The sequence below is a fragment of the Cornus florida genome, unplaced genomic scaffold, assembly GCF_030987335.1.
Source record: "Cornus florida cultivar Cherokee Brave unplaced genomic scaffold, ASM3098733v1 CherokeeBrave_3.0.0_Hap2_Chr10, whole genome shotgun sequence".
Lineage (NCBI taxonomy): Eukaryota > Viridiplantae > Streptophyta > Magnoliopsida > Cornales > Cornaceae > Cornus > Cornus florida.
The window spans coordinates 103,886,423-103,913,577 of record NW_026775580.1 but is presented as its reverse complement, the minus strand read 5'-3'; the positions used below and the strand labels follow the sequence as shown (position 1 = coordinate 103,913,577).

General features: G+C 37.8%; 1 long non-coding RNA gene and 1 pseudogene across 3 annotated transcripts; both read right to left on the bottom strand.

Annotated features, from left to right (window-relative positions):
* Nucleotides 1–236: 236 nt before the first annotated feature.
* On the bottom strand, nt 237–5,561 carry LOC132276595 (uncharacterized). Of its 3 annotated transcripts, none has more exons than XR_009470905.1 (5): nt 5,480–5,561; nt 5,278–5,372; nt 3,818–3,908; nt 3,567–3,723; nt 237–890 (listed from the first exon to the last, which is right to left on the bottom strand). It is a non-coding gene; the product is annotated as an uncharacterized LOC132276595 (long non-coding RNA). The 3 variants fall into 3 exon arrangements; XR_009470903.1 differs by having other exon boundaries at nt 404–890; nt 3,567–3,649; XR_009470904.1 differs by lacking the exon at nt 3,818–3,908 and having other exon boundaries at nt 416–890; nt 3,567–3,649.
* Nucleotides 5,562–9,829: 4,268 nt separating this feature from the next.
* On the bottom strand, nt 9,830–24,984 carry LOC132278303 (subtilisin-like protease SBT4.14; annotated as a pseudogene).
* Between the last annotated feature and the right edge of the window lie 2,171 nt (nt 24,985–27,155).

Here is a 27,155-nt window from a genome sequence, read left to right as displayed (position 1 = left end):
AGAAAATAAAAAGAAAATTGGGGAAAATCCTAATATAATGAAGGTGCCATTATCTGCTAAAATTGTTTCCCTGATCAGAAAACAAAAGTAAAAAATTAGCAAAGAGAATATACAATAGAAGCATATATGTATACATATACACATAGATATAGATATGAGTGTATCAATATCTATTTGGAACTGGATATCACCGGGAAGACCCGTCTTCAATATTGTACCGAGGGGACTTCGTATTGGCTAAATTTCTTCTTAATAGCATTCCATTATTACACATATTTATTTGTTTGTTTGGATCTATCGATTTCGTTCCCATGAGTGATATTGAATCCTACATGTCTTAAAAGACATATAATGAATCTTACCTATCTTTAGCCACATCAGATTTGGTGAAATTTCGGAAATTACTATTTAAGTTTTCTATCATTATTCTTACGAAAAAGATTTTCCAATTTATAGCATTACTCTGATGCAAGTTAAGACTAATGCTTCTCAAACAAAGCTTACATGCATCTCAGTTTTACCATACCTTCAACTTCAAGAACAACATTCACACATACACATCCACAAACAAACGCATATGTATATGTTGTACTCCTAAATCACATTGGATTATCTTCCAATTTTATTTCTGATCATGCACTTCATCCTATATGTAGTTTCATAACACTACATTGTCCACTGCGGGGCTGGTCGATCTTTTCATTGATAAATAACAATTGGACTCCTGACAATATGACTAGAGCTTCTCCATGAGAGAAAAGCTGAAATTATTTTTTCACGTCCCTTCGACATGGGTTGCGCTTTCACCATGACCTTGAAGTTTCGCACCTGCAAGGCAGTAGAGAAGGAGAGACTAATAGGCTTAGCTGTGATCTCCACTCCTTTGGGTGCTGTAAATGAATAGAGAAGGACCAACATTAGTGACCGTCCTTCGAAAAATAACTGTGGTTGGGCGTTGAGTGTTTTTCAAGTGAAGTTGCTTAGTGGAATAGTTAAGAGCATCATATTTTTTTATCAAATAGTTAGGCAAGAACGGATCCACTGTAGCCCTCTCGGTATAGAAATGGAACGTAATCATAGATCATCATAATTAATGTTGTAGACTAGGCCGGGGTTCACTGCTTTGCACCGTAGGCGAATTCACAATCAGCGGACAATCTTGAGCTCAAAGGTGTTGCTTTGACAAACATTTCAAGTAAGTGTAAGGCCATGCATGAAAATAGTATAAAAAAGACTAGCCGAATGCAATCTATGAGAATTATAGTACAAGAAAAAAAGCTTTTACGAGGGGCCAAAACCACCGTGAAAACTTATTCACGGCGCATTGTAGGCCCTCGTCTATGATGGTTGCCGTAGAAAAGTTTACTATGTCTTTTTTTTTATGAGGATTTTCACTACTTGTAAATAATATAAACCATTCACGGCTTGTAACTGTGCATGGATTAGTATATGACCTTTTATTTACGGGCATGAATATATAAATAAAACACCATTAAGTGCTAGCTGATTAATCATCCATAACCTATAATTGGCATCACTTTCAACTATCATTCAATTCAAAAAACATTTCAACACATCCTATATGGTAATGCAAATTGCAATAACCAAAACAATCTCTTGAAATACCCTATTAAACATATCAAAAGATTTTAAAAATTTTTACAATTCAAAAATTCAACATTTATCAGTGTGCTAAAACAATTCACCATTTATCAATGTTCCAAAACAGGAACTAAATCCATTTGTCAAGAAAATTATCAATTTCCTAGCACTTCTGTTGAAAAATTTATAAACCTTCTAGCACTTGAGTTTCAGTCTGCACTTATCAAAAAACCATTTTATTGTCTATAGTATACAATCCAATCAAGTAGTTGCATCACACAAGTCTCAAATTTAGTATGCTAATAACAAAAGGGAAAGAACAAAATTATCATTTATGAATCAAATGGAAATCATTATCATTCACAAACAAAATGCAGCCAAGAAACTATTACCAAAAAGTACCAACAAAACAGCATACAGATATAAACAAAACCAAGACAAGAGAAACTATTGCAAGGATCAACTAATTTAAATATATAAGATCATATGGCAGCTTCCAGTTACATACATATGGAACGTAACGCGACAAAATGTACTTGATTTTTAATGTAAGTAGTTCCAACCCTTCAAAAGAACTCGTGTTCTTCTAGTTCCAACCCTCTGTGAATAGTGGATCAGGGCTTGCTTCCTCCCAACCCACTCACACACCAATCCACCCAAACATTATTAATAATTTGTCTTCCTGACCTTTTGTTTCCATTGGAGTTTGACACCTCCTCTAGCTTTCCTTTATTAGAATTACTTTTTTGGTTTAACATTGACATATCTCATCTAGATTTTCTTAATTACCGTTGCTTTGTTGGCTTGAGTGACCACCTCTTAAGGTTCAAGCATGGGCAGGGTTGTGTGTGTGTGTGTAAATTTACCTATAAAAAAATTACTAATCAATCAATTAAGAAGTACAAAGTCAACATCCATCAATCGACTAAAAAGTACAAAGTCACCATTCAAAATCGACAATGTCACCAACAGGCCAGTGGCCTAGTGGTACCAAACCCCTACTTCGCAAAGAAAGGTCAGAGGTTCGAGCCTCCGTGGAGGCATGTGTGTGTGAGTGCCCAACTAGGTAAAAAAAAAAAAAAAATTCGACAATGTCAAACCATCTCTCAATTAATGTTTCCTCAAATCATAATTAAGACTAAAACATTAGTGATAATTTTAATATTTTTAACTAAGAAGAGATTTGGGATTTTAATTTATCAAATCATAACAATGAGTTGTCTCCATTTGTTACTGTCAAAACGTCACTTTCTTGCACCAATTGAATCCCATTTTTTTTAAAAAATGTGTATACGAGAATGGTTTTCACCAATTAAAAAAGGGTAGGTAATAGAACATGTTTGGCACATGGTAAGGGCTAGCTCTTGCTTCTCCAACTACACCGATTGGGACTGCTTTCTTTTTTGATAGATGTTGATGTAACAAATTCCTAATCTTGCATTGCTTTCGCCCATCAAACCAAAGGAAAAAAAAAGAGCATATAATATATATACACACACAAACACACACAGTCACACATATATAAGATTGTCACATCATTGAATTTGTATTTATAGAAGCTAGCATATCATGAGTTCAATATAATTTTTGAACTCCATTCCTACACTAACTAGATACAAGCTAGTGAATAGTTCTTTGTAATCAAAATCTATAATCAACTAAAAGTTCATATACACAATGAGGTTGCAGATAAGTTGCTTATTTTAAAATAAACACGGATCATGAATGCAAACCAAACTTGAAATGCGATGAATGAAAATGAAACTCCATCCACAACAATTTCCTGACCTCCATTTATAAACAATAATAATAATTAAAAAAAATGATCACTTAAGGCACGTGACCCCCTGTACACCGCAAAATTGGTCACTTAAAGGCACGTGACTCCCTCGAGCATGAGTAAAAAACATTAAAAATGTGCAATCATAAAAGAATATTATCAAACGGAAAGGCATATAACTTACAAATTTTGATGTACTTGATAGGCCATGCAATTGTAGTTGCTTTAACATATGCCTCTTTCAAATCAAAGCAACGAACTTTAGACCTATACAAGGGCACACTGGCATCAATGCCTTTAGCGATCCATACTTTGTGCTCCAGTTTTATGCTCATTTGAAGCTCCACAGTTGAAAATTCAAATTTTTTATAATGATAAAAATGACAAGAACAATGTCTAAACTTTTATAAGTAAGGATATTTAAGTTATAATAACCTGTCACCAAGGTGCATCCATCCTTTATCCATGACTCCTCACTAATTTATTCAATCATAAGTGACTACTTCTACAAGAAGTGATCGATAACCTAAAGCAAGATGTAAAGTTATATCTATAAGAAACCCACTAAAAATATTTGTTCATCCATGTACATTATAACAAAATTCAATTCAAAACACTTGATTTTGAGTTCAGAAGCAAAATCTAATCAAGAATCATGCAACATCTCACATGTATGTATCAGAATTTTTTTTTTTTTATTTTTATTTTTTTATCTAGATAACAACAATTTATAATGTTTTTAAAAAAATATATGTATGAGAAACCTATATCAATGTCTGAATTTAAATAATAAGGAGAATGACAAACACTTATACGCTAGCCTAAAAGAAAAATGAAATGGTTTAGATAAATGATTGTTATTAACAAAGGAAGAACAATAAGAATAGTAACTTAGTAGAAACCATCTGATGAGTTCCTTTCTTAAAATTCATCAACATATAATGAGTTAACTACATAACTTGTATATTAGCACTATATTAATATACTTTAATAGGATGTTTACTTCCATTAGGCCAAATTGCATTAAGCCACTCAACAACCATCACTTTGTGGCAAAATACTCTTTGAACTACATCAACTCTACCAAAAAAGTTCGAAAAAACACACCACTAAACTGAGAAAAAAATCAAGTGAAAGATGGTATTGAATACGCTTGCTCCAACCTAATACTGCACTTGTTTGTTAGTTTCTGTAGAACTTTGGCAGACAGTGAGTTCTTACCACACAAGTTCTACAAACCCCATATAAGAAAATATACCAAAATCACTCTTAAAAACACCAGTTTGGTTAACACTTGAAATTAAATTCTCTCTTTTTTTCCTAAGTTTTGGACTCTAAAAAGCTCTATATTTTTAACCTTAGCAGAATCTATATGATACTAACAATGTATAGTCAGTGTCAATATGTATAGAAACTGAAATGAAAGATGGACTATAGTAACATAAACAACGGAAAAGACAATTGTGCAACTTGAGTTCCATGGGATATCTATAGTTGACCTGACACCAAGTGAAATCAAACTGAAGGCATATAAAGTCCGAAACATTTTCTATTTAAACTCAATTCATAAGTTTAATTAAATTATACAATTTATTAAAATCTTTGAAAAATTAGAACGCTAAAAAGCATGGACATGGATACAGACACGGATGTATATTTTTTTTTACAGACAAGGCAAATATTAAAAAATGTTAACTCAGAGGTCAATTGAACAAAATAGGAGTTTTCAGTTCCACAAAATATCAAGTCTGTCAAATTTAAAAATCTTCTTTACAATTGGTTTGTCATCTAGAAGCTAGTGAAATCAAGACTATGTGTGTGTCAATGTGTGCAAGTGTGTGTGAAAAAGAAAGCAAGTGGAAGGAATTGAACAGAGAGAAGTTGGCTTTGCTTACCGATCAGACAAAGGGTCACTTCTTTATAGAACAGAATTTTGCTCTCAATCAACACAGCTACATCTCATCAGCCCCCAGAGAACGAACAATGCAATCTTCCTCGTCAATAAAAGAATGACCAATAATTTCAAAGATTTGGGCGAAGCAACGAAAAATGATCAAATCTGGGTCATATGTACGAGAAAGGGAAGATATTACATACCTATTATTTTTTATTGAGAGCGAAATTAAAAACACAATCTCCGGATTTATGGTTTCGTTTCTGAGCCGTGTGTTATCATTTAGGGTGTGTTTGGATAGTATTAGTTATGAGAGAAAAGAAAAGAAAAGAAAGGATAGTATTAGTGAGAAAAGAAAAGAAAGGATAATAATAATTTCTATTTGTGTTTGGATAGACAGGGGAGAAAAGAAAAGAAGTGATAGTTATTTTTGTTTGGATAAGATAGAGGAGAGAAAAGAAAAGAAAGGATAATAGACAAATTACTTTTTTACCCTTTCATAACCATGGGACTTGGATGGAATAATAAATCTGTGTATTAATTTGTGGAGGCTAATTTTGGTATTATCAAAATACCACTAAAATCACTATCCTTTCTCTCACTATCTCTCCCTATCTTCTCAATTTTGAGGAGAAAGCAAATAAGAGATAAGGAGGGATAGCTATCCCTCCCTATCTCTCCTTATCCCTCCCTATCCCTCCACTTAAGTTACCCAAACACAAACTTACACTATCCTCTCTTTTCTTTTCTCTCCCTATCCCTCCAAATCAACCCTACCAAACACACCCTTAGGGCTTAGGGGTCCCTTCTATGGTGACCGGAGACAGATATGACGATGGTGACCAGAGACGACGATGGAAAGCCCCTTTGCAGCGAGATGTACACGAGAAGATTTTTTGTGTTAGGGCTTATCAAAGAGGAAAAGAGGTCTGTTGAGCCGGGTTTGTGTTGCTGAATATTTTTTAATTTTATGATAAGCCCTAACACAAAAAATATAGCAGAGGCCATAGAGTAGAATATAGTTACCTTTCACAGTGTATATAGTCAATAATTGGTTCAACTTCGGTGGAATTCACTGTGGTTGCTGGTGCCATGTAAATTTGGGTCAGTGATAAGAGTTAAATAGTTGATGATAGTGCCGATCCCTCCAATGCTTTTGATAAATTGCACGAGACAATTTTTCCTTTCACGACAGGGTCGATTGAATTTTCAATACAATAACTGTGTATAATAATCACATTACAAATGAAGTTATAAAAAAGTAAGCCTTTTTCAAACACGTATTATATCTATATATATATATATATATATATGTTGATTTTCTTGCATTGTCCTTGCTCGCATATGCCTTGGCTGTATCAGCCCGCTCACAAGTGGGTACAATTTTTGCTTGGGGTTAAATGCGTTTACTCCCCCTTCCCTGCATTATAAATGTACGTATTAATTGTACTTAATTCCCCATATGAAAGAATTGGGAGGCAAGATGCGTATAAATTACTCCATATGAATTGCTTGAAATTAGTGGTATAGATTAAAATTTGCGTACATAACCTATGCATAAGCAAAGGAAAATGATAAAAAGTGTCAATCGATTTTTATCTAACTATTTTTTTATTTTCTTATTTAGAAAACACTATACTTGTTGAGAAAAGAAATATATGTCATTATAATTGATTAAGTTTTTTTTAAGAAAAAAAAATTCTTAAATGAAGTTCTAGTAGCCTTTTATTTTTTATATGTTTCTAAATTTATTATAAGGAATTTTAACTATGTGTTTTTTTTTTTTTTTTTTTTTTTTTTTTTCCGGAAAACACTATATTTATAGAGAAAAGGGCATTAATGATCATATTAAAGGGTAGATATGTTATTATAGTTTTGTCAGAGGTCAAGTTGCCAACTTTTAGTAGATGAGGGACTGAAATGCTTGAAAAAGAATAATTCAAGGGTTTAATTTTGCAACTTTGAAAAAGTTGAGGAGAGATTTTTTTTTTGGCACTTTTTCAAAATTTTTATTATACAAAAATTATGAAAGTACACGTCTTTAAATCCTAATTTTGACAAATGATAGTAGTTTCAAGTTTTGAGGTTTCACATGCAGCACTAAATTTAGCTATTTAAGATCATGAGATAGATGGGACCAAGCTGTAAGATTCGTATGGTTTTTTAATTTGTTTATTTAACATTAGGGAGAGTATTTGCACATTTATAGAAATTTATTTATTTATTTATTATTTATTTTTATTTTTTAACTTTTCCCATATTATGGATATTTCACAAATTTCAATAAGTAATAAATTATGTTTTGATCAATTTTTTTTTTTTTTTTCCTTGGTAAATCACCACATCATTGGTCTACTCATTGATAGATAACAATTGGACTCCTCACAACATGACTAGAGCTTTTTCATGTGAGCGAAGTTGAAATAATTTTTGCTGGATATGGGTTGTGCCTTTGCCATAACCTTGAAGCTTCGTTTCTACGACGCGTGAGAGAAGGAGAGACTCATAGGCTTGACAGTGATCTCAACTCCTTTGGATACTGTAATGGTGGCATTTTAAATGGATGAAGAAGAACCAACATTAGTGACCGTCCTTCGGAAAATGACTGTGATTGGAAGTTTTGAGTGTTTTTCAAGTGAAGTTGCATAGTGGGATAGTTAAGAGCATCATGGGTTGTTGGAGGAAGATAATCCTATTTACACTGAATAGTAAGGCGAGGATGGATTCACTGTAGCCCTCTTGGCATAGGAATGGAATGTAGTGTCCAAGATCATCGATGTCGTAGACTAGACCGGGGTTCACTGCTTTGCTTGGGTTCATTTGGCCAGCACCGTAGCCAAATTCAGCATCAGTACTGTCCACACTTGGGGCTCAAAGTTGTTGCTTTGACAATTGACAAACAATATATTTCATGGAAGCACAAGGGCAAGCACAAAATTTATATGAGTAAGTCAAACAAAGTGCAGTAATATTTAATATTATTATGTAAAAACTTTGTTGCATGTAAGCAAGTAATTCTTCTCTAAATTGCTTTGAAGCAGAGTGTATCGATCGCTTGTGTAGTATCTACTACATATATTGTTATATACTAGCTGTAAATAATTCAAGTCCAAAGTATTGGTGGTAATCAAGTTAATTAAAAATCCAAGAAGAAATGAGAAGAAAATTTGGTCTTACCAGTCGTCAGTATAGCAAATTTTACTGCAGCGGTAACCAATTTGGGTGGAATGACTTAACGTAAACAGCTGCCCTGCTAACGTGTGGACATGTTATGGAAGTCTCAGTCATAAATGTACATTTTGAATATCTGAGTGTTATCTTTATGCCTTGCAAGTGTCTTCAGGGAAGTGTATGTTGCCAAGATGCCAAAACCAAATGCTGCAATATCTGGCTGTTCCATTTTACATCAAAGAAGCGACGAGTAATTCATTTGAGTACTAAGCCTCCTTATAAATGGTTGACATTGATTTTATTTGGTTCATGGATATATGAAAGTGCAAACCTTAAACACACACAAAGAGATAGACCTCGAGAATGTATTCTGATGATAGACTTGGACCCCGAGAAGAGAAATATGGGATAAATGGAGCTGGGATTTTAACTTCTTGCGAATTGCACAGAACCGGTCCCAATCATTAATTTCTTCGTCTTAGTGGTCAAAAATTATATATACATGGTCAAGGGCAGATGTAGGTATGGATTCTGGTGGGCTTGAGCCCACAATTTTTTTTTTTTTTATTATACTAATAATAGCCCAACCCAAAAAAATAATAATTTATTAAGAGTATTAGCCCACTCCAAAATTAGCCCATCCAATCAAGCCTAAGGCAACTCAGTCACCATACTAAAATAAAGGCCCAAGCCAAATAAGCCCAGGGTCGGCCCTGACCCAAGGCATTCACCTATAGCCTCAAAATTTATAGGCCCATCCACAGAAAAAAAAATTATTTTTAGGGCAAATCAATTCAGCCTCCCCAATCGCCTCCATCTCTATTCTCGTTCTCAACTCTGAACTTGCTCTCTCTCTCTCTCTCTCTGCAACTGCAAACTACAAAATCTACAAGAATCAGAAGTTCAAAACCCATATATTTCAGCTTATCTATTTGTCTGCAAGAATCAAAAGTTGAAAACCTTATCGGCATATCATTTCAGATTGTTCAAAAATTCAAAACCCATATCTTTCAGTTTCCATCGCCTGATGTTCCAGTTCGGGTTCGCCGTTCGCAAGCTTCAGCCGCTGTCTCTCAACTCTCAAGCTTGCCCCCCCTCTCTCGCTCTGCAACTGCTAACTTGTATGCATGGGTTTTGTTTTAATTTTTTTTCTAAATCAACTAATCAAGGTTTGTAAGTCTTGTTTTGCAAACTAAATCCTATTTGGTGAATTTTTTTATGATCTTATATATATATATAAAGTAACAAAATTTGCATTGCATTTTGAGGTAATCACCGTAATCTACATTTTATTTCAGCAAAACAAATATATATATATTTTATTTCTATAACTTCTATTTCTGTTTTTTTTTTTTTTTGGCCAATTATGTCTACAAGAAAATTTGAATCTGGGCATGAAAATAGGAAAAAAAAAAAAAAGAATCTGAATTGGATTAGAAATCTGCAGAGATTGAATATGAAATAATTTTTATCAACATGCCAAGCTTTTTGAAGATGGAAATATTTTCAGAACTGAAAAAAAAAAATCATAACAAGAACTTTGACAATTAAAAGTAGTTAATATAGGGTAAAGCTCTAAAGTTACTTCTTGAAAATTAAAATACTTACAAAAAACATGTTTTTGAGTGAATTCCATAGTGTTGGAAGGGGCTTGCCATGAACTACCTCATCTCAAATAGGATTAGTAAATTGGTCAAAAGAAAAGATAGGATACTGAGTGGTGAATTGTTCAGAAATAAATTGGTAATTTTTTTTTATTAATTACCCAAATAGGATTTTCTATGACTTAATCCGTCAACTGTATGAAGAAACATTGTTAATCAACTAAAATTGAATTAAACAACAGTTGGTTGTGGTTGATATATTTTGATTTAGCCCACCCCATTGAGAAATCCTGGATCCACCCTTGTATATGGTCACAAATCTTCTAATTAAATACAGCGGTGGCCTAGATCATATAAATATAGTTACCTTTGGGAATGTATATAATCACTTATGAGTTCACTTTCGGTGGAATTCACAGCAGTTGCTAGTGCCATGAAAGTTTTGAAAGATAAGTAGTCTTGGGCAAGATGGCTGCCATATTTGAGAATAATGCCAATCCCTCCAATGCTTTTAATATAAGAATCTGATGTTTCGGATGTATAATTGCACAAAACAAGCTTTCCTTTCACCTTGGCAGGGTCCATTGAGTTTTCAAGACAATAACTGTACATATATAATAATAACAGTACAAATTAAGTTCTAAAAAAGCATTGTTGAAACACAGAGGTAATTTATTTTGTCGAATGCTTAATATATGCACAAAATTACTAGTAGTATACCTTGCCTTGTCCTTGTTCACATATGTGTTGGCTGCATCAGCCCCAATAACAAGTGGGTACAATTTTTGCTTCGCGTCAAATGTGTTTATTCCCCTTCCCTGCATTGTAGATGTATTGATTTTAGTACCTATTTGATTAAGACTATTGGGCGCTAGCTTATTAATCAGTTTAGTTATTGGAGCGTAATTGGATGAATCAATGAAATACTCTAATATGGTATTTACTGAAGTGGTTTTCCCATTGCCAAACACAACTTTGTTCCTGAATTGACGATCCATACCAGTAGCTGCCACGGTTAAAATCCAGGGTGGAGTGTTGGTCACTGTACCTGCATTTGGTCCATCATTTCCAGCTGAAGCAACTGTGATGACCCTAGCTCTCATGGCAAAAAATGCACCCAATCCTTGAATGGTCAAGTCATATTCCGGTGGTGAAGGCCCAACAGACAGGGATATTATATCAACACCATCACTGATAGCGGCTTCGAAGGCTGCAAGAATGTCCATATCTGCACATCTACCCCAGCACACCTTGTACATAGCCAATCTGGCCGACGGCACTGCTCCGGGTGCAGTCCCTCTACCAAGTCCATATGCGCTTGCATTTACTACAAGACGTCCCACAGCTGTTGATGATACATGAGTCCTGTCTCGTCCACATCTACCGGTGACAATATTTCCCCAGGTACGGGTTTCTTGTCTGCCTTGAAGTATTTGGCTCCTATAAGCTTGCTATAACATAACACCAACACTAAAAATTAGTAAGATTATTAGTGGTGCTTTAAAGTTAATGAAATATATAATTAAGGATTTGAATATACTTGTTGCATCCTACAAAATTAACAAAATGGCTAATATTATTAAAAATCGCTATTGACCTTCATTGACCATGCAAAGTGTTATAAATGAGTTAACTTTAAGGAAAATTTCTGTAATTTTAAAAGCATTAGGATACTGCTTATAGTAAGGCCTAAATTTGAAGGAGGGAAGTGATTATTTATTTATTAATTATTATTATTATAATTATTATTTTGCATTAACCTTACATCACATCTATGTGATGCCATTATTTATTGAATAGGGCAATGTCACTAGGTGGGGTCCAATATAAACAAGCCAAAGAAGTACTAAGAGTATGTATGTATGTATGTATGACATGTATTATTATAATTGTGATAAATCATCCCAACATGATTGAATCACGTGATCAATTATGACATCACAGTCAATGGCAAGAGTTATGGAGCTTGCTCAATTCAGTTTTAGAAAACAATTTTAAAGATTTAGATTTTGAAAACAGTAGAAGATAGATAATAGATCATTAAAATATAATAATAATGATTAATGCAGAGAACGGAATTGATATTACCATGATATCCTCCGTCATTCAAGAATCAAGAGTCGTTCATGGTAAGGACGATTGCTTCATTATATATGACATTTAAGTTCAAAAGAAAGTTAATAAACTGATAGCACAACTTAATTATGAACAATGTGTCATATATGGTTATTATTATGAATTATTGACCCCAATAATGCAAATTGTGGTAGTATGTGGTGGGGTGATATACGAATGAGTGAGTGGATGAAAAATATGGAAAGCAAAGAAGGGGCTTTGAGTCATGAGATTCTGTTTGGGTCCCTGGACTTGTCCCTCCATTTTAAATGACATCCAAAAGTAGAATGTCCTATAATGATAATAATGTAGGAGGGAGGGGGTCTACAGGTGAGCTTTATTTTTTGAAGTGCACGTTTATGTCTTTAACTTTAATCATTCAGAGGGATAATGGGTTGAAAGTATATTTCACCTTTTGTTTTAACTTCTGTAAGATCTCATGTAAGATTTTCGTGTCCTACCCATCAAAATGATAGAGCTAGATTTAGAATTTAGAATTTTTTTTGCATGGTTTCGGATTTTTTTAGTCCTGACATATGTAAATAAAATGATAAATAAAACTAAAATAAACATTTTCAATTAATGATATATGGTTTAGGATTTTTTAATCCTGATCAATCCCTAATTAATATGTAAACAAATTACTCCTTCCATCCTATAAAAAATGTTACTTTTAGAGAATCGTGATTCTCACAAATTAAACTGACACGGTTCCCCATCAAGGATACTTTTTTTAGGACGGAAGTAGTAATAAATAATGCTAACACAATTTAATGCATTTTCAACTAATAATAGAGTCGAAACCAAGTCGATGTATAATTTCTTCTGAATTTCAAATATTCTATAAAGTGTAAATAAAGTGAAGAAAAATAGAAAAAGAAAAATTAGTAGCTGAAATTAACAATCACATTACCTAGGAATCAGCTATCCGCATGAATAGTTGTTCAGATTTCAGTACGCTAAAGTTTATACTATGAATCACACCGAGTACCCCCAACAAAAAGAAAAATAAATAAAAAGAAAAAGAAAAGAAAAGAACTTAAATATATTTTTCTAAATCCACTTTTAATTTGAAGCTTGAAAAACTTTACATGGTAGACAACAATGACATCACAAACAATTTTAATGGGCCCACATTGGCTCATCTTATCTGTAGACTGTGTGGATTAAAACAAGGTATGTCATATTAATTTTTATTTGATTTGAAAGTGTGTGACCATTTGATTGATATATACTGTACACTGAATTTCAGATTGGGGTTTCTTTTTGGAGGGAATTTTTTAGTAAAATAAAGAAAAATAATACATATCATGAATTCATCTTCATGATATGCATATCATTCTTAGCCAGGTCTCTTTTCTTTTTCTCCTTTATTTTTCCATTCTATATATATATATATATATATATATTTTTTTTTTATAGAAATTAACATTTTTTTTTCTTTTGCTAATATAGATATTTTAAAAAATTGTAAACTTTCCATCTTCATATTCTTTTATTTCCTCATCACAATCTTCCTCAAATCCAGACTCTCTAGTAATTAACAAACTTCTTACCCAAATCCAATTGTTTGAATATAATTGTCCCAAAGTAAACGATAGAAATAGATCTATTCTCTATATTCTATGCTACATCCAAATCTGGCTAAAGTAGAAGTGGAAAAAAAATTCTCTATATTAGATTTTTGTATCAAAAAAGATATTTGTGGCTAATGTAGAATGAAAAAAAAAAAAAAAAAAAAAAATTATAAATTAAACTTATTAGATTTTTCTATAGAAAAAGTTATTATTATTACTATTATTATTTTTTATTTTTTATTTTTTTGACGAAAAGGCAAGAAATTTCGTTGATCAATGGGGAAGAGAATAAGAACATTAGCAGCTGAGGAGGCCAGAAGTGACATGGGTAGGATATGACCCGCGAACATGGCATCCGGTCCGAGCAGATGGGTCAAGCCCATAGAGAAATACTGCCATATGGGCCGAACGCGAATAGCCCATCAAAGATGACCAAAACTCACAGAGGAACGGGCCCAGATCTAGCAGTCCATTAGTGTTTGTAAGTATCTATAAATATGAGAAGTAATGGATAGAGAAAAGGGGGGGAATTCTGTTGAAGTGTAAGAGTTCTAGAGAGAGAGAAAAAAAATGAATTTCTTGCATCTTCAATTGGCGCCGTCTGTGAGAATCGTTGAAGGTTGATTGATCATTGATCAATATCGCTTGGATTCAGACCAATTCGTGGAGACGAAACTCGATCTTTGGGAGTTGGATCTAGATCTGAGCGATTGTGACCTATTCTGGAGGAATTTTAGTTCCTGTTGCTTTGGCGGAAGTGGCTTCAGATATACGCAACAACAAGTTGTTTGATTGTGGCCGGATCTGACGGATTTAGAATTCGGACAATTCAGATCTCGTCAACCGTAAGCATAATTCGGAGAATTCGAAACCAGATCTGAAAAATTCGCACTCACGAAGCTCAGATCTACTCACGAACTTGAGATTAATGCCTTTACTCCGTTCAGGAATAATGATAGGTGAAAGCTCCAATCCGATGGAGGCTGTCCAGCAAACGAAGCTTGAGGAGTTAATGAACTTGATCGAAGCTCTCAAAAAAGAGAATGCAGAATTGAAAGCTGGAATGCAACATCAGCAAATACCCGCGGTTCCGCGTCCACTTCCGGCCGGTGAAGGAGGTATTCAATCTAATATCGCACATCAAGGCGAGCAGGACGAGAACAATCAGTCAGCTCTCCACCGTGATGAAAGGAGGATGGATGATTTGCCGCCAAATGTTCGTCGAGTTGAGGATCACGAAGGATCAACTCACGTTGATCCGCGACATGAGCAGATCAGACAAAACGAAGCCATGACCTTCGATCCGCATCGGGAAAGGTTCAACCGAGAGGAAGTGATAGAGGTTGATCGCCGCCGAGTTGTATCGCCTTGGCAAAGAGAGCTCATTGAAGAACGGTCGTTCGATCCGTCTTACCGGCCCTCCATAGCTACAATCACTCATCGCGATTCGGAGAGCAGATCTGTAGCTCATAGAGCTACCGCTGGGCTCCAGAGAGAGAATGAAGTACTCCGATCCGCGGCTCGGACGATTGATTCGCCATTCACTGACGAGATCCTGAATGCTCCGCATCCAAGGAAGTTTGCTATGCCAGTCTTTATTCTGTTTGACGAAACAACCGATCCGATCGATCATGTGTACCATATCCAGTTGAAGATGGCCCTGAATACGGAGAACGACTCTTTAATGTGCAAATGTTTCCCTACAAGTCTAGCCGGACCGGCGCTCAGTTGGTTCAAGAACTTGCCTAGGAGCTCCATTGATAGCTTCCGAAACCTGTGCGATCGGTTCATAAGCCAGTACTATGGGAACAAGTGTCCGCCGAAGGACATCTCGAGCCTATTCACAATGAAACAGCACAAAGATGAACGTCTCCAGGCTTTTCTCACCAGGTTTAATCTCACTAAGAGTATGGTGATCGAATGCCACCCTTCTACAGCGGTTCAAGCCTTCAAGTTAGCCATGACACGTGGCACTCCGTTCCATACCAGTCTAGCAGTGAACACACCGACGACTATGGATGAACTCAATGAAAGAGCCGATGGCTTTGTGCGCCTAGAAGAAGAGGAGGCAGCCAATGCTCGGACAGTGTCGGTCGTGTCGACCGAGGAAAAGTCCAAGGCAAAGATCAGGCAGAAGCAGGCTCAGCCGCAAAGTCAAACCTCCTGGAAGGTAGAAAAGAGGTCCAGGGAGGAAGAGCTGATCACTCCGCTGAAGGTCACTTTGGCGAGACTATATCAGGAGAACAAAGATAAGTTTCATCCACCACTGCCAATTAGGCAACCCCTCGAACAGAGGGATCAGACTAAACATTGTGCTTTCCATTCCGATTTCGGTCATCAGACTAACGAATGCAGGAATTTGAGAAGGCAAGTGGAGATGTTGATAGCAAGAGGGGAGTTCGCGAGTTATGTTCAAGGCTCGGCGATAGAGCAGAATCGACCGATGGAGCAAGTAAAAAGGAGTCAGAAACAAAGCTCCCACAATTCACAGCCAGTTCGTATAATCAATGCTATCCACGGTCGACCCGAGCCCAGCGAAGATTCAAATGAGCTACTCCGAACACGCCTACGGCAGGCGTAGATGAAGAAAAGGGTCAGCAGTGTGAATACTCTGCACCAACAGATCACATCGATACAGATAAAGTTCGACAGGACAGACCTGCAGCGTGTTCAAGTCCCCCATGAAGACCCGTTGGTAGTCAGCTTGACAGTGGCGGACTGCCTTGTGCACAGAGTTCTGATCGATCCCGGAAGTAATGCGAATGTTATGCCGAGGGACACATTTGATCGGCTCGAGATTAAACCAGAGAGGCTCAAGCCCACTGGAAATCCCCTGTTAGGATTTGATGGCAAGAGGGTGGAGCCCATCGGAATGGTGGAAGTAGAAGTTCAAGCTGCAGAATGAGCTCTTATGGAAACTTTTGTGGTTGTGGATATTCACCCCTCGTACAATCTCCTGATGGGAAGAGGATGGATTCACAGAGTCCAAGGTGTACCCTCAACTCTGCATCAGGTCATGAGGTGCCTCGGACCCGATGGAAATAAGGTGATAGACATTCGTGGGGATCAGGTTGCAGCCAAAGAGTGTTATTCCATCACACTAAAATATACTGGGAAAGGGAAGGCGCCCGTCCGTTCGGCGAGCCCCAGATAGCAATTACAGGAACCTCCGCCCAAGCAGAATAGGGTGGAGGAGTCAGTTGACTTAACCGAAGAGCCCTTTCTGGATGTGCAGATCGATCAGTCCAAGCCAGAGCAAACTACCAGAGTAGGAGTAAGACTGACCAGGGAAGAGCAGCAGGAGCTAATTGACTTCTTGTCTCACAATACCGATGTATTTGCATGGAGTCACCTAGACATGCCTGGAATTAATCCCTCCGTATCCTGTCATTCCTTGAATGTCAATCCCAATTTCAAACCAGTAAAGCAGAAGCAACGAAGATTTGCTCCAGAACGTAACCAAATCATAGCCGAGGAAGTTGATAGGCTGCTCGATGCGGGATTCATCAGAGAAGTGCACTATCCTGATTGGTTGTCCAACGTCGTTGTCGTGCAGAAGAAGAATGGGAAATGGCGAGTATGCATTGATTTCACCAATTTGAATAAAGCATGTCCAAAGGATAGCTTCCCGCTGCCAAAGATTGATCAAATGGTGGATGCCACCATCGGGTATGAGCGTTTAACCTTTCTGGACGCTTATTTAGGTTATAATTAGATCCCTATGGACCTGGCAGATGAAGAAAAAACTTCTTTTGTAACCGAGCGAGGGACATACTGCTACAAAGTTATGCCTTTCGGACTGAAGAACGCGGCAGCAACTGATCAAAGACTTGTTAGCAAATTTTCAAGGATCAAATAGGAAAGATTGTGGAAGCCTATATTGATGATATGGTGGTAAAGAGTATGAAGAAGGATGATTATCTGAAACATCTGCAAGATGTATTTGATGTGCTGAGGCGATATGGGATGAGGCTCAATTCAACCAAGTGCTCATTCGGTGTGAGTTTCAGTCAGTTTTTGGGATACGTGGTCAACCGCAGAGGCATCGAAGTTAGCCCCGCTCAAGCAGAGGCTTTGATTAAGAATGCCGAGCCAAAGACGATCAGAGAGGTGCAAGCCCTCACAGGACGAATAGCTGCATTAAGTCGATTCATTTCTAAGTTGTCAGACCGCTGCAAACCGTTCTTTGACACGATCCGGAGTCATGGAAGACAGATCTGGGGGGATGAACAACGACAAGCATTGACCCATTTGAAGGAATATATGCAGAATCCACCAGTCCTGTCAGCCCCGGATCCAGAAGAAAAATTATATCTATATCTTGGAGTATCTAGTGTTGCGACAAGTGCCGTTCTGATTCGTTGCAAGGAATGGGTGCAACACCCGGTATTTTATGTCAGTAAGACAATGACCGAGGCAGAATGAAGGTACTCGAAGGCCGAACGGGTGATACTTTCACTCGTAAACGCAAAAAGAAAGTTGAGGCATTATTTCAAATCCCACCCTATAGCTGTTCTAACAACTCTTCCAATCAGAGTGCTTATGCACAAGCCAAAACTCTCGGGCAGAATGACAAAGTGGGCCATAGAGTTAAGCTCATTTGACATAACATATGAGTCGAGAACAGCTGTCAAAGGACAAGCGGTAGCCGATTTCCTGCTAGAATGTGACTCTGAGGATACGGAAGAAGACCTTAGATGCGGCTTTTGGAAACTTTATGTGGATGGCTCCTCTAACCAGATGGGGGCAGGAATTGGGGTTAAACTGCAAACCCCAAAGGGTACTTCTTTGAGTCAAGCACTCAGACTTGAGTTCCGAGCCACCAATAATGAAGCGGAATACGAGGCGTTGCTGAATGGGTTAAAGTTGGCCAGAGAGCTACAGGTCAGAAGTTTGACTGTTTATAGTGACTCACAGTTGATTATTCGGCAGGTAAATGGTGAGTACGCGACCTAGGATGACACGATGGAGGCATATCGTTCTACCATTCTGCATAAAGCCAAGGACTTTGCAAAGATTGAATTCATACAGTTACCGAGAGAACAGAATGCAGATGCGGACCGGTTAGCATGTAGTGCTTCGAGTTTTGGCGAGACATTGGCGAGGGTGATTCCAATAGGAATACTGACCCAGCCATCTATTTTTGAAGAACCTTTGGACTCTGACCCTTGGCAAGTCAATGTCATACCGTATGAACCGAGTTGGATTAACCCCGTCATCACTTATATTTGAGATGGCGTTTTGCCTATGCAAAAATCAAAAAGAATGCTGCAAAATACGCCATCGTGCATAACCAGCTATACAGAAGGTCCTACTCTGGCCCATACTTGAAGTGTGTCACCCCCACAGAGGCTCAGCAGGTGTTGCGAGCTATTCATGAAGGCGTATGTGGCAATCATTCTGGGGGAAGATCGTTAGCGCACAAAGCAATGACACAAGGGTATTTCTGGCCGAACATGTCAAGAGATGCGGAGGAGTTCTCTTGAAAGTGCGATAAATGCCAACGGTATGGACCATTGATCCACCAACCACCTGAGGAATTGCACGTAATGGCCTCGCCATGGCCTTTCGCGCAATGGGGGATGGATGTGGTCGGTCCTCTGCCAACTGCAAGAGAGCTCAGAACAAGTATGTGCTACTGGCCACGGATTACTTCACTAAGTGGGTGGAAGCAGAACCATATACAAGCGTGACTCAGACTCATGTGAGACGATTTATCTGGAGCCATATTATCTGCCGTTTCGGCGTTCCAAGGTCAATAGTCATGGATAATGGCACGAACCTCGACAGCAAGCAAGTAAGAGAGTTCCTGGAGAAGTATGGAATTAATTAGAAGTTGGCTGCAGTAAGTCATCCCCAGGCCAATGGACAAGCAGAAATTACAAACAGAACAATTTTCACCTGCATTAAGAAGAAGCTGGAGGACCATAAAGGGAAGTGGTTGGATGAGCTCCCGATCGTCCTATGGGCTTACAGAACCACCCCAAGGCGGCCAACTGGGGAGAGCCCGTTTGCAATGGCGTATGGTACCGAGGCGGTTATACTGGTTGAGCACTTGGTCCCAACTATTAGAAGCTTAGCATGGAGTCGAAATTAGAACGACAGAATGTTAAGATTGAACCTCGATATGATAGACGAAAAGAGGGATGCTGCAGCAATAAGGTTAGCATCATACCAGCAAGTATTGGCGAATAGTCACAACAAAAGAGTGAAACACAGAGATTTTGCCCCTGGCGATCTGGTTCTGAAAAGAAAGGTGGGGATAGTAAAAAAAATGATGCCACCCTGGGAAGGCCCATACAGAATTGCAGAAGTCATAAGGAAGGGGGCATATACATTAGAGACCATGGCGGGAAGGTTGGTCAGCAAGCCCTGGAATGCTACGTCTCTGAAGAGGTACTATCAATAAAAGCTAAGTTTTAGTTTTATTGGATGTTGTTTGTTTTCAATCAAGTACGTATGAATGTGCAAATTCCTGAGATTTATAAAAATAGTTTTCCTTTTCAAAGGGTTTTAAAAAATGAAAAGCCAAGTGGCAAGTGGCATTCTAGCCGAGCGCCAGGCACTTAAGCAAGATAAGTGGCAGCTGGCACCATAAGCCGAACGCCAGACACTTGCTAAAAAATGAAAAGCCAAGTGGCAAGTGGCATTCTAGCCGAGCGCCAGGCACTTAAGCAAGATAAGTGGCAGCTGGCACCATAAGCCGAACGCCAGACACTTGCTAAAAAATGAAAAGCCAAGTGGCAAGTGGCATTCTATCTGAGCGCCAGACACTTAAGCAAGATAAGTGGCAGTTGGCACCACAAGCCGAACGCCAGACACTTGCTAAAAAATGAAAAGCCAAGTGGCAAGTGGCATTCTAGCCGAGCGCCAGGCACTTAAGCAAGATAAGTGGCAGCTGGCACCATAAACCGAACGCCAGACACTTGCTAAAAAATGAAAAGCCAAGTGGCAAGTGGCATTCTAGCCGAGCGCCGGACACTTAAGCAAGATAAGTGGCAGTTGGCACCATAAGCCGAACGCCAGACACTTGCTAAAAAACACGCACACGACAAAGTTAATATGAAAAAATATTGAAAGTGGGTTTGAACAGAGCGTAACACAAAAAAAAAAAGAGAAGAAGAAGAAAAAAAGAAAGAAAAAAGAGTTCTATCATCTCATTCATAATAAGCATTGAGGTTATAAAAAGTGAAGTATTCAAGTCACATAACTACAAAAGAGTATGGAATCGAAGAATCTGGAAAAGCCCTAGCTAGCTGCCTCAGTACCGACAGCCTCCTGGTTGTGCTGATCCACCTCCTCGTTCCCGTCAACCATCTCACCCTTACGAGGTGGGGAATCGAGATGAATAACAGAGTCGTTCTGCTGGGGCCCAACGTCAGCAGTGACTATGGGAGATACCACAGTTGACGAAGGAAGAGCGATTAGAGGCTGAACGATAGGAGGAGCTGTAGTGATCCTGGAGGAAGCAATCTCCTGACATTCATCAAATATGTGCTCGGCTTCGGTGGGTTCTGGGTCAACATAGACCCCCAGAGGGTCAATCCCTAGGTCCTTATCAATTTCATCCGGAGTTGAGCTGGTCTGGCCCTCAGCCGGAACTCGGTCGGAGAAACCATCTCGGAATCCCTGAGCATATCTAAGAGCTCCAACTCTTGAGAACCGAGCATGAAGAGCCAGCATTCCACCATTCACTTTGCTAATGGTATCAATCAGAGCGTTGCGCTCGTCCAGAGCTCTTTTCTCAAAAGCCATCCGAGCAGACTGCTCGTCAGCCAGAAGGCGCTGGAGCTCTGCCTTTTCATCTCTGATTGAATCACGTTCAGTCTGCCAGACACTCTTCTCAAGCTGGAGGGCATCCTTTTCATCCTGAAGAGAGTCGGTTTCCTTCTTCAGAGCATCTCTTTCTTTTTCGGTTTCTTCAAGCCGAGCCAATATCTCGGTGTTCTTGCTGGCAAGAAGGTAGTTTTCCTTATTAGCCACATCCAGGCTATCAGAGAACTTACGGGCCCTGGCGTTCCCCATTTCCACCTGTTTCTGCATAGCCATCATACCGAACAAAGTCTGCATAGATATGCATGGATACTGGTTAAACCGATCACCTGGTCGGACGAAGGCAAGAGCAAATAGTATGAGAGGATTCATGAGTTAGAAAATAAAAGTCACCTCCATGGCAGATTGGGGAAAGCGGCTGAACACATCCTTTTGTGACAGACCCTTCGCCGCCTTAAGGTCTTTTGGAGTCCACATGCTCCTATAATACGCCATGGTGGTCTGGCCATCCTTCAACATGGTCTCGTTCGGCTTCACGAACGTCCCATCCGTTCGGGTGTATCGAGGAGCCCATGGTGGTAAAACAGGAATAGAGGCAGAAGCAGAAGCAGAAGCAGAGGCACCAGCTGCAATAGGCCCGGAGGGGGCAGGAGATCTGACTGGGCGATGCAAGAGAGCGCTCGGCCCAGAGACTCGGGTCCTTAGGCATACCTTGTGATGACTTGAGCTACAGTGACTCCACCGTCAGGATGAGGTCTTTTGCCTCGTTCTTTGTCCCGAGCACCCCCAGCGGTAGCAGGGGTAGTAGTGATCTGTGGAGATGTGCTCGGGTTAGTAGCAAGGGTGCTGACAACAGGATCAATAGCCACCGTACTCGGGATGGTGTCAGAGATGGTGGCTGAAGAAGAGGCTGATGCAGGAGAGGAGGTTGCTCCAGCAGCAGAAGTGGCTGGGGGAGGATTTTTCCTCCTACCAAAGGAAGGAATTTGAAGCCTGCTCATTGTATAGCCGAGGGATGAGAGCGCTAGAAGGTTGTCTGAAGTGAGGAGGTCTGAGCAAGAAGGAATATCGTTCAGAACGTATTTCTTCAAGTAATTACTCCTATCCCTGCAAACACTGTAGCTCAAGTCATCACAAGGTATGCCTAAGGAGCGACGTAAGAAAGTACAAAAGCGAGGAACACATGTTTCGCAGGGACAATCGTTTTTATGAGATTTGAATTTCTTATACGAGGAGACAGAACAGACGCCAAAGGCGCTTGGGATTGGGTAATCCTCTGCAGCCGGCGAAGACCAGGCCCCACTAACACCCACAATGTTATCCCTCCAACCCTTTTTAGATTTGATTGTATCTGTACATATGAACATCTTGTCGATCGGGTAGAGGTGGTAGAATGGCTCGTCAGTTCGGATCTTACTGACCTTATAGCAAAGAAGAAGATCTATGAGGTCAAGATCCAGACCTCTGTCACGAATCAACAGTAACATAACGGATATAATTCTAAAGAAATTGGGGTTTACCTGCAGGGGGGATATCCCCAGTCTATTGAAAACATAGTTAAAGAAGGGATGCAGAGGGAACCTAACGACATTCAGTTGAAGGTTAGTAAATAAAACCTCACTGGGAAGAAGGCCGGCACCGGTCATAATATTAACATCCTTAGGGCAAACCCTAACTTGGATGTTGTCAGGAAGTGTAAGTCTCATACGAAGAACATCTAGATCTACAACCATGGTGGAAGCGATTGAAGGATCTAAAAGAGTAAAAAGAAGTCTGCCGAAAGTAAAAAGGAACAAGACTAACCTCTGGGGTAGAAAGCAACTAAGAGCACTGCAAGATCGCTGGAAGAATGACTCTTGAAGAATTTCACCGGATGAAATTTAGCACTGTTCTAAAAAGATGAACGAGAGATTTGACTGATGATGGAGACGGTAAAAAGGCATGAAGTGGCATTCTAGAGCCTTATAAAGGCGAAGTGGACCCGAGGGCCGAAGCGTCAGGGAGGCGAGAAGTTTATCGAACCCCAGAACATTGATTCCGGATCCGACCGTCCGTTCCCCCATAAGGGTTTCTCGAGCCGTCAACATCATGATGAGACGCCTTTGATAATTACTCCCTTATTAAACAAGGAGTAATTATGGGGACAGTTGAGGAGGCCAGAAGTGACATGGGCCGGATATGACCCGCGAACATGGCATCCGGTCCGAGCAGATGGGTCAAGCTCATAGAGAAATACTGCCATATGGGCCGAACGCGAATAGCCCATCAAAGATGACCAAAACTCACAGAGGAACGGGCCCAGATCTAGCAGTCCATTAGTGTTTGTAAGTATCTATAAATATGAGAAGTAATGGATAGAGAAAATGGGGGGAATTCTGTTGAAGTGTAAGAGTTCTAGAGAGAGAAAGAAAAAATGAATTTCTTGCATCTTCAATAACACCAACATTAAAAATTAATAAGATGATTAGTGCTACGTGCTTTAAAGTTAATGAAATTAATACTCCGTATATAATTAAGGATTTGAATATTATACTTGTTGCATCCTAAAAAATGAACAAAGGGGCCACAACTTCCTTTCCATCTCACTGGTGGAGGACCCAATCCATCGTCCTTAAAGCTTTCTGAATTTGGAGTGATACCTGACCAGGGCACGTACACACATTATTAGTTTTCAAAAAATTTCATTAAATTGAATACACAAACACACAACATTTCTAACCTGAATCTAGTACACCAATGATAATATCCTTCTCCATTTTCAAACTTCTTCTTACTGTTTGAGGAAAACCGAGGAAGTCCCACGATCTAGTTGTATGTAGCTTTTGATATTGATTTTTGAAAACACCATGCACCTCATCCATGCCTAGACATTCATTTTTAGACATATATATAATTATAAAGTAATAATTAAACATTAGAAAGAATAATATTTAACAAGTTGTTACACATACCGGATAACTTTTTGGCTTCATCTCCAGATAGTTTTGCAGCAAATGCATTGAAGATTTTCGTGTAGCTATATACATGGGACTCCTTAGCATCAGCATCACTGTATATGTGTGTATATATACACACATATACATACAATCAACAATCAAGAGAACGTTTCAATCAATTAATCAACCTTCCCTTTAAGGTTGAGAGGACATCAATGTGTGACTTAAATAAACATTCCTCGTCAAGTGGACGATCTCTTGAGAAAAGTGGACGATCTCTCAAGAAAACTATGTAAAATTCCTGCAAGTTAATATAATTATATGATTTATATAAGTATGTATAATATTTTTAATATTAATTGATATAGAATGATTATATAACTATAAATTAAGGAAGAGAAGTTTAAGCAGTGAGATGCACCTTTTTCAGATCTCCATTTACAGCTACAAGACCTGTCAAGGTAAGAGAAAGAAGACAAGAAGAGAGTAGAAAGTAATGGATATATGCATCTTTCCACATCCTTGCTGCTAGTCTTCCCTATTAATAGCAAGAAACCCAAGCAAACATTATATATATATATATATAGGCAGATCGGAGACTCTATTTACAACATTTAATGATGGTCCAATCAAAATTCGGAATGTATAAATATTATTTTTATATTTGTCTACTAATGAGTTAACTTAGTACTTTTAAACTAATAGCATGAATGATTAAAGAAACAGCATAAGATCAAAATATATGATTTAATTAATTAACGCAAAAAAAGAGATTAAACTAAGAAAGGCCATCATGAAGCTAAAAGAATTGACCAGTGTTAGATCACTTTGAGGGAGAGAGGGGGAGAGATTTACTGTCTTTAGAGCGGGCCAAGTAAATTGATAAATATGCGGGAATGAAGAGTGAGTAGGTTGAAAGATAACTTATATAGACAGATCAGGATTCTCTCTCTCTCTTCTAAAAGTGTCCCGTACACACAACAATTTTAAACTAAAACTTGAATTTTATATTTAATAGTGTTGCAGCATTATAACACAATGAAATATATTCAGGAACGGATCTAAGAATTCATATGGGGGTAATTTATATAGAGGGGTTTTTTCATAATTTTAGTGAGATTAATTTTAAAATTTTATGGGTATAAATGCATAGAAGTATAAATTTAGGGGTATAAAATATAATAATAAAAAATTTCAATGGGGGCATATTGAGTCCGTCAGAGATTTGTGCCTGAATATATAACATTGATGTTGCATCTTGGATATAGATTTGTTGCATGAGTGTTACATCATTATAACACTGTGTTGCATTATAATATAATGTGTTGCAATATTATTTTAGTAATACACAAGATGACAGAAACGTGGGAGGATTATTGTCTTAATTCTATATGAATAAAATTGAGATAAATTGATCCTGTTTTATATAAACAATCCAAAAAAATAGGCAAAAGAGTAAAAAAAAAAAAAAAAACCCCCTCGAACTATACCCATACTTGCATAATGCCCCTGAACTATTTTTGGAAGCAAATTGTCTCGTCGATTGAATTATCAAAAGTAACCAAAATGCCCTTTTAAAGGCTACCGGAAACTAATTTCCGACCAACTGAAGAATACAATTACTAATTTACCCTTACTTTTAAATTTTTTATAAATATCAAAATAAGATAGGGGCAAAGTGGTCATTTCATGATAGATATTTTGATTTTTATAATAAATTTAAAAGTAAGTGTATATTAGTAATTGTGCTCTTTAATTGGTCGGAAATCAGTTTTGATGGGGGCATGTTGTTTACTTTTGATAGTTTAAGAAGATAGTTTGTTTCAAAATATAGTTCAGGATCATTACGCAACTATAGGTATAGTTTGAGGGTTTTTTTTTTTTTTTTTTTTTTTTTTTAAACAAAAAAAAAATATATATGCACAAGATGCATTATTATAATTATGGAATGTTATTGCAAAATCATGAATGCCGTCGTCAACTGACATCACAATAGTGTTTTAATTTTTGCGGTGGAGAATTCGTAAATTTTTAGTCTCCAAAATCATCATGAATTCTGGAACGCTAAACATGATATATGGATCAAGGAAGAGAAGTTGAAGTAGTGAGATGCACCTTTTTCAGGTCTCCATTAACAGCTGCAAGACCTGTCAAGGTAAGAGAAAGAAGACAAGAAAAGTAATGGATATATCAACCTTTCGACATCCAGCTTGCTGCTAGTCTCCCCTTTTAACAGCAAGAAACCCAAGCTAACATTTACACAAAAATGGATAGGCAAAAGAAATGATAATTTAATTTCTAAGCCCAGAATTATATATATATATATATAGGTGGCTGGGACTATCTGTTTACAACACTTATGATGGTACAATCAAAATTGAGAATATATAAATAAATATTACTTCCAAACTAATAGACTATGAGTATCTCCTCCAAACGTTGTGTATATATATTTCTAATACATTTCCCAATAGCAATCAACTAATGTCATGCCTGAATCTCACATAATTTTTAGAAACCAATTTAATATAGGGTTGATTCGTTAATGGAATAAGAAAGAGGGAGGAGAAATGAAATATGCTGATGTAACTGCGTAAAAAGGTTATATAAAATACATAATAATTTTACACATTGGTGACATGACAATTTATCTTAATCTGGAGATAAAAAATAAAAAATAAAAAAAAATTACACATCATACGT